The sequence below is a fragment of the Hemibagrus wyckioides genome, linkage group LG06 (assembly GCF_019097595.1).
Source record: "Hemibagrus wyckioides isolate EC202008001 linkage group LG06, SWU_Hwy_1.0, whole genome shotgun sequence".
In the NCBI taxonomy this organism is placed as follows: domain Eukaryota; kingdom Metazoa; phylum Chordata; class Actinopteri; order Siluriformes; family Bagridae; genus Hemibagrus; species Hemibagrus wyckioides.
In genome coordinates, this window is record NC_080715.1 from 42486653 (window position 1) to 42496047 (window position 9395).

Here is a 9395-nt window from a genome sequence, read left to right on the forward strand (position 1 = left end):
CTGTTAACCATTTCATCTCCCTTCAGTGCATAAATATATCCAAGTAGCTTCTTCACTTATTAAATATAGAATGGGCCTAATTATTAATTTTTTTCTATTAGATTCAAGTTTCAAAGAACTTTATTAATCCCAGGGGGAAATTCCTTTGCCATGTTACAGGTGCTCTAATAAAAATAAATATATAAGAGAGAAAGAAAGAAATATAAACACCGTTATATAAACTGTAAAATAGAATGAATAAATAAATAAATAAATAAATAAATAAATAAATAAATAAATAAATAAATAAACACAAACACTGTACAAATCATAGTGTAGAGCTGTAATATTGCACACAATTGACATTCTCAAATGTAGATTTAATTTTCTCACATTTTATACATAGTGATTAATATAACTATAAAAATTTATATTATTTATGGCTTTAATGATTAATCATATATAAAAACCCCTGTGTGTTTTGGTAAGTGCACTCACTCCTGATGGCGGCACAACGACACCTGTTTTGATTTATTTTTTCCATACCCGTATTACAACAAATCCCGCCTTCACAGATTTAATTGGCTGACGCGGTCTCAAAGAATGCTGTAATTGGCTACAATTTTATATTTTGATAACAGACAGTGAAACTCACCAATAGTTGACAAGGAGGTGAGATTTGCTTTTTGCTACTCGGACTAATGTTACTGTCTCCAGTTTGATGCTAGCGCAATGGACTCTGCGCGTGTAAACATTTAAAACTGTTTCACACTTTTCTGGACTCTAAAGTGGTCAGTCATGTCGGTTCCCATGGAAACGCAGCTTCAAAGTATATTCGAGGATGTGGTGGTAAGAGCTGGCTTTTGTTGTTTTTGTGTGTGTGTTATTTATTCTTGTAGCACGCTATGCTAACAACACAAACAGCTGGGGAAATTAGTTAAAATATTACTGTTCATAATAATATAAATATTATTCAATATAAGAGGTAAATTACTGCTTGATTAGGAGGCATGCTGCAGTAATAGTAGATCTATAAATATTACTATTTATTTATACACATATTTATTTTCCCTATTTTAAGTATTTTTATTTATTTTATATCTATTTAACTAGTGCATTTTGTCCACACACGGCTTCCATAACACGCATAATATATTTTCATTTACAGTGTGTGTTGAAATGACAATTAAGTGGCAAAATACTGTAAATAAACTTTTATTATAAACTTATAACTTTTGTTATTATTATTATTATTATTATTATTATTATTATTATTATTATTATTATTATTAGCCCGTACATAAAGGGTCACGTGACCTCATTCTCTCTGGACTGCAGGAATAGACACAATGCAGAAAATGATTCATGTGCTTTTTATTATTTTCTTTTAAAACAGAAGACAGAGGTCATCGAGGAGGCGTTTGCAGGGTAAGTAAATAAAGGGATAATGAGCATGGATATTTAGATCAATAAATCATGAGAGGTGTTCAGAAATGATTGACGTGTCTTTCCCCCCAAAACTCCAGGATGTTCATGGACACGCCGGAAGATGAGCGGACCAAACTGATCAGCTGTTTAGGAGCTTTCCGGCAGTACTGGGGCTCGCTCCCTCAGGTCAGGAAGTGTGGACAGTGTGAGGAAGTCCATCAGCCGAGACGTCTTCAGTGTCCGATGTTTATTCCTCCCCAGCGCTCCACTTTAAACTCTTTCCTCCGTTCATCTGGTCCACATACGTTTGTTCTGATTCCTTCTGCATACTGTGTTAATATGATATACATGAGTTCAGAGAATAACTCAACTGATTCACTGAACATGGAAGGAGCGAATCATTTACATTAAACAAACTGATTCTTTCTGACTCAGTTTGATGCTTTTGACACATACAGATTTATTCTAACTCATAATGACCAGTCTGACTCATTCTGATTTCTACTGATATCTAACGATTTAGAAATTAAACTGTGCTGGACACGGACACACACACACACTCACAATAACTGAGAACTGTGTTCCCAATGAGAACTGAACTGTGCTGGACATGGACACACACAACACACACACACCCACAAAAACTGAGAACTGTGTTCCCAACAATAACTGAACTGTGCTGGACACGGACACACAACTGAGAACTGCTTTCAACAGAGAACTATACTGTGCTGGCCACACACACTAAAATTGTCCTGTTTGCACGCATATGTCACTTTACATTACACTTTACACTTTATATTGATCCTGTTTACATGTTAACTTTAATATTTGCACTCACTGTCTACACTGTTCTTTTGAACAGAGTCTGTCTACATGTTGTTTGTCTGCACTGTCTTGTCTCATCATCCTGTGCACTTCTGTTGTATGTCTAGTTCAGGGGTCGGCAACCTCAAACACTCAAAGAGTCATTTGGACCCATTTCCCACAGAAAAGAAAACACCGGGAGCCACAAAATCCTTATCTAAAATAGTACTGGCCCTGACTGACTCACCTGAGTTAAATGATCCGATTCTGCATATTAACTCATGATTCATGAGCCCGAGGTCTAAATTAACCCGATTCTTATTTATCCTATGGCTACCGTGCTCTTTTTATTAATTATTATTATTATTATTATTATTATTATTATTATTATTATTATTATTATTATTATTAAACAATGCAGAACATTGTATATTATATTAATATTAATGCAGTTATTAAACATAGCAGAGAAAAAAAAGTAGAAAGAAAGCTGCCAGGGTAACGAGAGAGAGAGAAAAACAACTGTATAAGAAATTGATGTAAGAAGAAGATGGCTGCTATTGTGTTCATCGACTGATTCAGCTGATTCTCAGTGGACTCACAGAGTTGGGTTATAGACTGATTCAGCTGATTCTCAGTGGACTCATGGAGTCGGGTTATAGACTGATTCAGCTGATTCTCAGTGGATTCACGGAGTCGGGTTATAGACTGATTCAGCTGATTCTCAGTGGATTCACGGAGTCGGGTTATAGACTGATTCAGCTGATTCTCAGTGGATTCACGGAGTCGGGTTATAGACTGATTCAGCTGATTCTCAGTGGATTCACGGAGTCGGGTTATAGACTGATTCAGCTGATTCTCAGTGGATTCACGGAGTCGGGTTATAGACTGATTCAGCTGATTCTCACTGGACTCGAGGAGTCGGGTTATAGACTGATTCAGCTGATTCTCAGTGGACTCACGGAGTCGGGTTGTAGACTGATTCAGCTGATTCTCAGTGGACTCGAGGAGTCAGGTTATAGACTGATTCAGCTGATTCTCAGTGGACTCACGGAGTCGGGTTATAGACTGATTCAGCTGATTCTCAGTGGACTCCGAAGAGTCAGGTTATAGACTGATTCAGCTGATTCTCAGTGGATTCACGGAGTCGGGTTATAGACTGATTCAGCTGATTCTCACTGGACTCGAGGAGTCGGGTTATAGACTGATTCAGCTGATTCTCAGTGGACTCACGGAGTCGGGTTGTAGACTGATTCAGCTGATTCTCAGTGGACTCGAGGAGTCAGGTTATAGACTGATTCAGCTGATTCTCAGTGGACTCACGGAGTCGGGTTATAGACTGATTCAGCTGATTCTCAGTGGACTCCGAAGAGTCAGGTTATAGACTGATTCAGCTGATTCTCAGTGGACTCGAGGAGTCGGGATATAGACTGATTCAGATGATTCTCAGTGGACTCGTGGAGTCGGGTTATAGACTGATTCAGCTGATTCTCAGTGGACTCACGGAGTCGGGTTATAGACTGATTCAGCTGATTCTCAGTGGACTTGAGGAGTCGGGTTATAGACTGATTCAGATGATTCTCAGTGGACTCATGGAGTCGAGTTATAGACTGATTCAGATGATTCTCAGTGGACTCAAGGAGTCGGGTTGTAGACTGATTCAGCTGATTCTCAGTGGACTCGAGGAGTCAGGTTATAGACTGATTCAGCTGATTCTCAGTGGACTCACGGAGTCGGGTTATAGACTGATTCAGCTGATTCTCAGTGGACTCCGAAGAGTCAGGTTATAGACTGATTCAGCTGATTCTCAGTGGACTCGAGGAGTCGGGATATAGACTGATTCAGATGATTCTCAGTGGACTCGTGGAGTCGGGTTATAGACTGATTCAGCTGATTCTCAGTGGACTCGAAGAGTCAGGTTATAGACTGATTCAGCTGATTCTCAGTGGACTCATGGAGTTGAGTTATAGACTGATTCAGCTGAATCTCAGTGGACTCACGGAGTCGGGTTATAGACTGATTCAGCTGATTCTCAGTGGACTTGAGGAGTCGGGTTATAGACTGATTCAGATGATTCTCAGTGGACTCATGGAGTCGAGTTATAGACTGATTCAGATGATTCTCAGTGGACTCAAGGAGTCGGGTTATAGACTGATTCAGCTGATTCTCAGCGGACTTGAGGAGTCGGGTTATAGACTGATTCAGATGATTCTCAGTGGACTCATGGAGTCGAGTTATAGACTGGTTCAGCTGATTCTCAGTGGACTCGCGGAGTCGGGTTATAGACTGATTCAGCTGAAACTCTTACATTTAGTCTCAGCAACTCCAAAGTACGTGAGCTGATATTCTTAAATGCCAATTTATATAACTTATAGCAAAGTACTTTATGTATATAGTTATACTTTGGGCACATTTTTTATTTTTGTTCAGTTTGGTTGATTTATTCCTTATTTAAGATATTTATTTTTATTCCATTTGGACACTTTAACATTTAACATATTTAATTTTTGGTTAATATTACTGATTTGCACATTTTTCATTTCTATATTTGTGTTAAAGTTTGTGTATGTGTGTGTGTGTGTGTGTGTGTGCGTGTGAGCGTGTGCGTGTGAGCGTGTGCATGTGTGTGTGTGTGTGTGTGCGTGTGTGTGTGCGTGTGTGTGTGTGTGTGTGCGTGTGTGTGTTTGTGTGGCACTTTAAAATAAATTTTTGTTGCACTGGTATCGTTGCACAAGTCTTGATTCTTTTTAATTTACACAGGGACATGTTTATTGCCCCTGTCAGTGGCGGAACAAGCTCACATCGCCCCCTGGGGCAAACATTTGGTTGGTTACCCATCATGCAATAGGCAAAGATTTTCTAAAAACTTGCAATTACTATTAGATACACGCCATAACATAACAGTACATAACTATAGTCGTTAAATTATTAACCACTATTTCCCACCATGATTAGAGTTCGTATAGGAAACGAGGACTATAAAAGAATCACTTTTCAAAAGGAACTAACTCAGAAGGAATCACTGACTCGATTAATTTCACTGAGTGACTTTAAAAAGAATCGTTCCACTGATCTAAAATGAAGATAACACTGCATATTGTAACAACACACCCAGAGACAGAGAGCAGATCCAACACGTGTTTAATAAACTCAAGCAGGCAGGAGTCAGAACTAGACTTAGGCGAATAAGGGAATTAAGGCAGGCACGAAACAAAGAAGACAGACTGAAATACCAAACTAAACTTTCTTTAGAAAAGACTTGACGATCAGGCATCAACAGTTCTAATATTAGCTGTGAGTGAGGGCTTCAAGTGGGCGCCGTGTGATTGAGTGCAGGTGGAGCAATCAAAAGTCTGGTGATTGGGAGCACGGAGGCGCGGCTGAGGTTGACCTCCCAGTCGACCAGATACTGTAGATGGCCGCCGCGTCGTCTGGAGTTCATTATCTCTTGGATTTGGTAGACCGTGTTGTCTGTGTCGATCTCGGGCGGCGACGAGCTCTCGGGCTCTGTGGGAGGAGAGAGAACAGGGTTAGTGTATGGTTTTAGGAGAGACACATGGAAAGTCTTTGAGATCCGGTAGTGCGCAGGGAGGATGAGTTCGTAGGAGACATCGTTAATGCGCCTTCAGACGTCTAAGGGACCAATATAGCGAGGGCTGAGCTTCCTACAGGGGAGTTTGAGGCAGATGTCCCATGTAGAAAGCCAAACTCGATCGCCCGGATAGTAGCACGGTGTCTCTCTGCGCAGCGTGTCGTCTGCCGGCGAATAGCGTGGCCTCAGGTGGACATGCGCCGATCCCCAGACCCTCTCACTCTCTCAGAACCAGTGGTCGACTGATGGTATTTCAGAAGGTTTGCCAGACCAGGGGAAAAGAGGTGGTTGATAGCCGAGTATGAAACAAAGATGGCGGCGTGGCAGTAGCATGCAGCGGCCACTCCGGAACCAAAATGGTGCTTTCTTTTTGTTTTAGCGCGAAATTAAAAGTGCATGGACACCAAAGACAGTGGTGTTCATGTATACGACCGCAAGACGATATTACAGTACAGAAATCATGCAGTTACTAACTTGCATGATGAAGTGCTCTGCAAACTTCGCGAACTCGGCTTGCTGCGAAGTCCAGGCCTTCAGTCCTCGGCGTCGCCTGATGCCGGTGGCTGGGAGAGAGGACGTCACAAGCGGTGTTTGAGGAAGCGGAAGCATGGTAAACGGGCGGGTCTCCGTGCTAGGTTAACAACCAACCCTAGCCGGCCGGCACTCCCTTGCATCATCTTGTCCAACGTCTGCTCACTGGATAATAAACTGGACTACATCCGACTCCAGCGAACTACATGGCTTGAGTTCAGAGACTGCTGTGTCTTTGTTTTTAAGGAGACGTGGCTCAGAGACAGAGTCCCGGACGCCGCCATTCAGCTAGCCGGGCTAACTGTGTTTCGTGCAGACAGGAATGCAGCTCTGTGCAGTAAGACTCACGGTGGTGGCGTGTGTGTTTACATTAACACGGAATGGTGTAAAGACTCTGTGCTTGTGTCTAACTACTGCTCATCGGTAGTGGAGTTTGTGACTGTTAGATGCAGACCTTTTTATTTACCCCGGGAATTCACCATCACTTTCATTATCGGAGTGTACATTCCACCCAGCGCTAATGCTAAGGAGGCTCTGTGTGAGCTGTACGGAGCTATTAGCGAGCTGCAGAATGCTCACCCCGACGGACTGTTTATCATCGCCGGAGATTTCAATCATGCAAATCTCAGAACAGTGCTCCCTAAATTCCATCAGCATGTGGACTTTGCTACGAGAGGGGCGAACACGCTGGATGTTGTTTACACAAACATTCCCGGCGCATATCGTGCGGACCCCCGCCCCCACCTTGGCTACTCAGACCACATCTCTGTTATGTTGATTCCAGCATACAGACCACTCATCAGACGCTCTAAACCGGTTCTGAAACAGGTTAAAACCTGGCCAGCAGGAGCCATCTCTGCTCTTCAGGACTGTTTTGAGTGCACTGACTGGGACATGTTCAGGGAGGCTGCAACCAACGGCGACTCTTTTGACTTGAAGGAATACACGGCATCAGTGACCAGCTACATCGGGAAGTGCATCGATGACGTGACCGTCTCCAAGACCATCACAACATGCTCCAACCAGAAGCCGTGGATGACTACGAAAGTGCGTGCTCTCCTGAAGTCGAGAGACTCTGCCTTCAGATCAGGGGACAGGGCGGCCTTAAAAATTGCAAGGGCCAAACTGTCCCAAGCCATCAGAGAGGCGAAGCATGCACACGCCCAGAGAATCCACGGCCACTTCCAGAACAGCAGAGACTCTCGGCGCATGTGGCAGGGCATCCAGGCGATCACCAACTACAGGACAACTTCACCTTCCTGTGACAGTGATGCCTCCCTTCCAGATGCGCTGAACGACTTCTACGCTCGGTTTGAGGCACAGAACAACACAACAGCAAGGAAGACCATCCCTCCTCCTAATGATCCAGTGCTCTGTCTCACCACGGCTGATGTGAGGAGAACTCTATGCAGAGTTAACCCACGGAAGTCTGCTGGACCAGACAACATTCCTGGCAGAGTTCTCAGGGAGTGTGCAGAGCAGCTAGCAGATGTCTTCACTGACATCTTCAACATCTCACTGAGCAGCTCCATCATCCCTACATGCCTCAAGACAACGACCATCGTCCCTGTGCCAAAGAAGTCCATGGTTTCCTGCCTCAATGACTACCGTCCCGTCGCACTCACACCAATCATGACGAAATGCTTCGAGAGGCTCGCCATGAGGCACATCAAGTCACAGCTACCACCCTCACTGGACCCCTTGCAGTTTGCGTATCGTCCTAACCGCTCCACAGACGACGCCATCACCACAACCCTCCATCTGGCCCCCACACACCTGAACTGTAAGGACTCCTATGTTCGAATGCTGTTCATAGATTTCAGTTCAGCATTCAACACAATCATCCCTCAGCAGCTGATTGAGAAGCTGTCTCCTGGGCCTGAACAACTCTCTCTGCAACTGGATCCTGGATTTCCTGACTGGGAGACCTAAGTCAGTCCGGATTGGGAGCAGCATCTCCAGCACCACCACACTGAGCACTGGAGCTCCTCAGGGCTGTGTGCTCAGTCCATTGCTGTTCACTCTGCTGACTCACGACTGTGCAGCAATGCACAGCTCCAACCACATCATCAAGTTCGCTGATGACACGACCGTGGTGGGTCTCATCAGCAAGAACGACGAGTCAGCATACAGAGAGGAGGTGCAACATCTAACAGCCTGGTGCAGAGCCAACAACCTCTCCCTGAACGTTGACAAGACCAAAGAGATGGTTGTTGACTTCAGGAGAGCACAGTGTGACCATTCTCCTCTTTCCATCGACGGATCCTCGGTGGAGATCATCAAGATCACCAAATTCCTTGGTGTCCATCTGGCGGAGAACTTCACCTGGTCACTCAACACCAGCTCCATCACCAAGAAAGCCCAGCAGCACCTCTACTTCCTGAGGAGGCTGAGGAAAGCCCATCTCCCTTCCCCCATCCTGACTGTGTTCTACAGAGGGACCATCGAGAGCATCCTGAGCAGCTGCATCACTGCCTGGTTTGGGAACTGCACCGTCTCAGATCACAAGACCCTTCAGCGGATAGTGAGGACAGCTGAAAAGATCATTGGAGTCTCTCTCCCCTCTATCACAGACATTTACACCGCACACTGCATCCGCAAAGCTAACAACATTGTGGCTGACCCCACACACCCCTCATACACACTCTTCACCCTCCTGCCATCTGGAAAGAGGTACCGGAGCATTCGGGCCCTCACAACCAGACTGTGTAACAGTTTCTTTCCTCAAGCCATCAGGCTCCTCAACACCCTGGACTGAACTGTTCTACACTCTCACACACACACACACACTCTCACTCAGGACTGAACTGTATATTAACTCTCTGTCTCTCTCACACACATATACACACACACTCTCTCTTGACTGTGTGGACGCACACACATAATTTATTGTTCATTACTTATTGCACTACCTCTACCTGTCATCTGCTGCTATAGCCATATTTATGTTTATTTCTATTTGCACTACCTCAACTGCTGCTGTGTATCTTTGCACAATATTTTGGCACAATACTTTTTTTTTACATCATTTCACTTTATCTTATTTTATTTCACTTAC

At 44.0% G+C, this 9395-nt stretch overlaps 1 long non-coding RNA gene across 1 annotated transcript; it reads left to right on the forward strand.

Annotated features, from left to right (window-relative positions):
- Window positions 1-799: 799 nt before the first annotated feature.
- On the forward strand, window positions 800-6367 carry LOC131355206 (uncharacterized). Its single transcript, XR_009204838.1, has 3 exons — window positions 800-828; window positions 1376-1407; window positions 1506-6367. It is a non-coding gene; the product is annotated as an uncharacterized LOC131355206 (long non-coding RNA).
- The last annotated feature ends 3028 nt before the right edge of the window (window positions 6368-9395 follow it).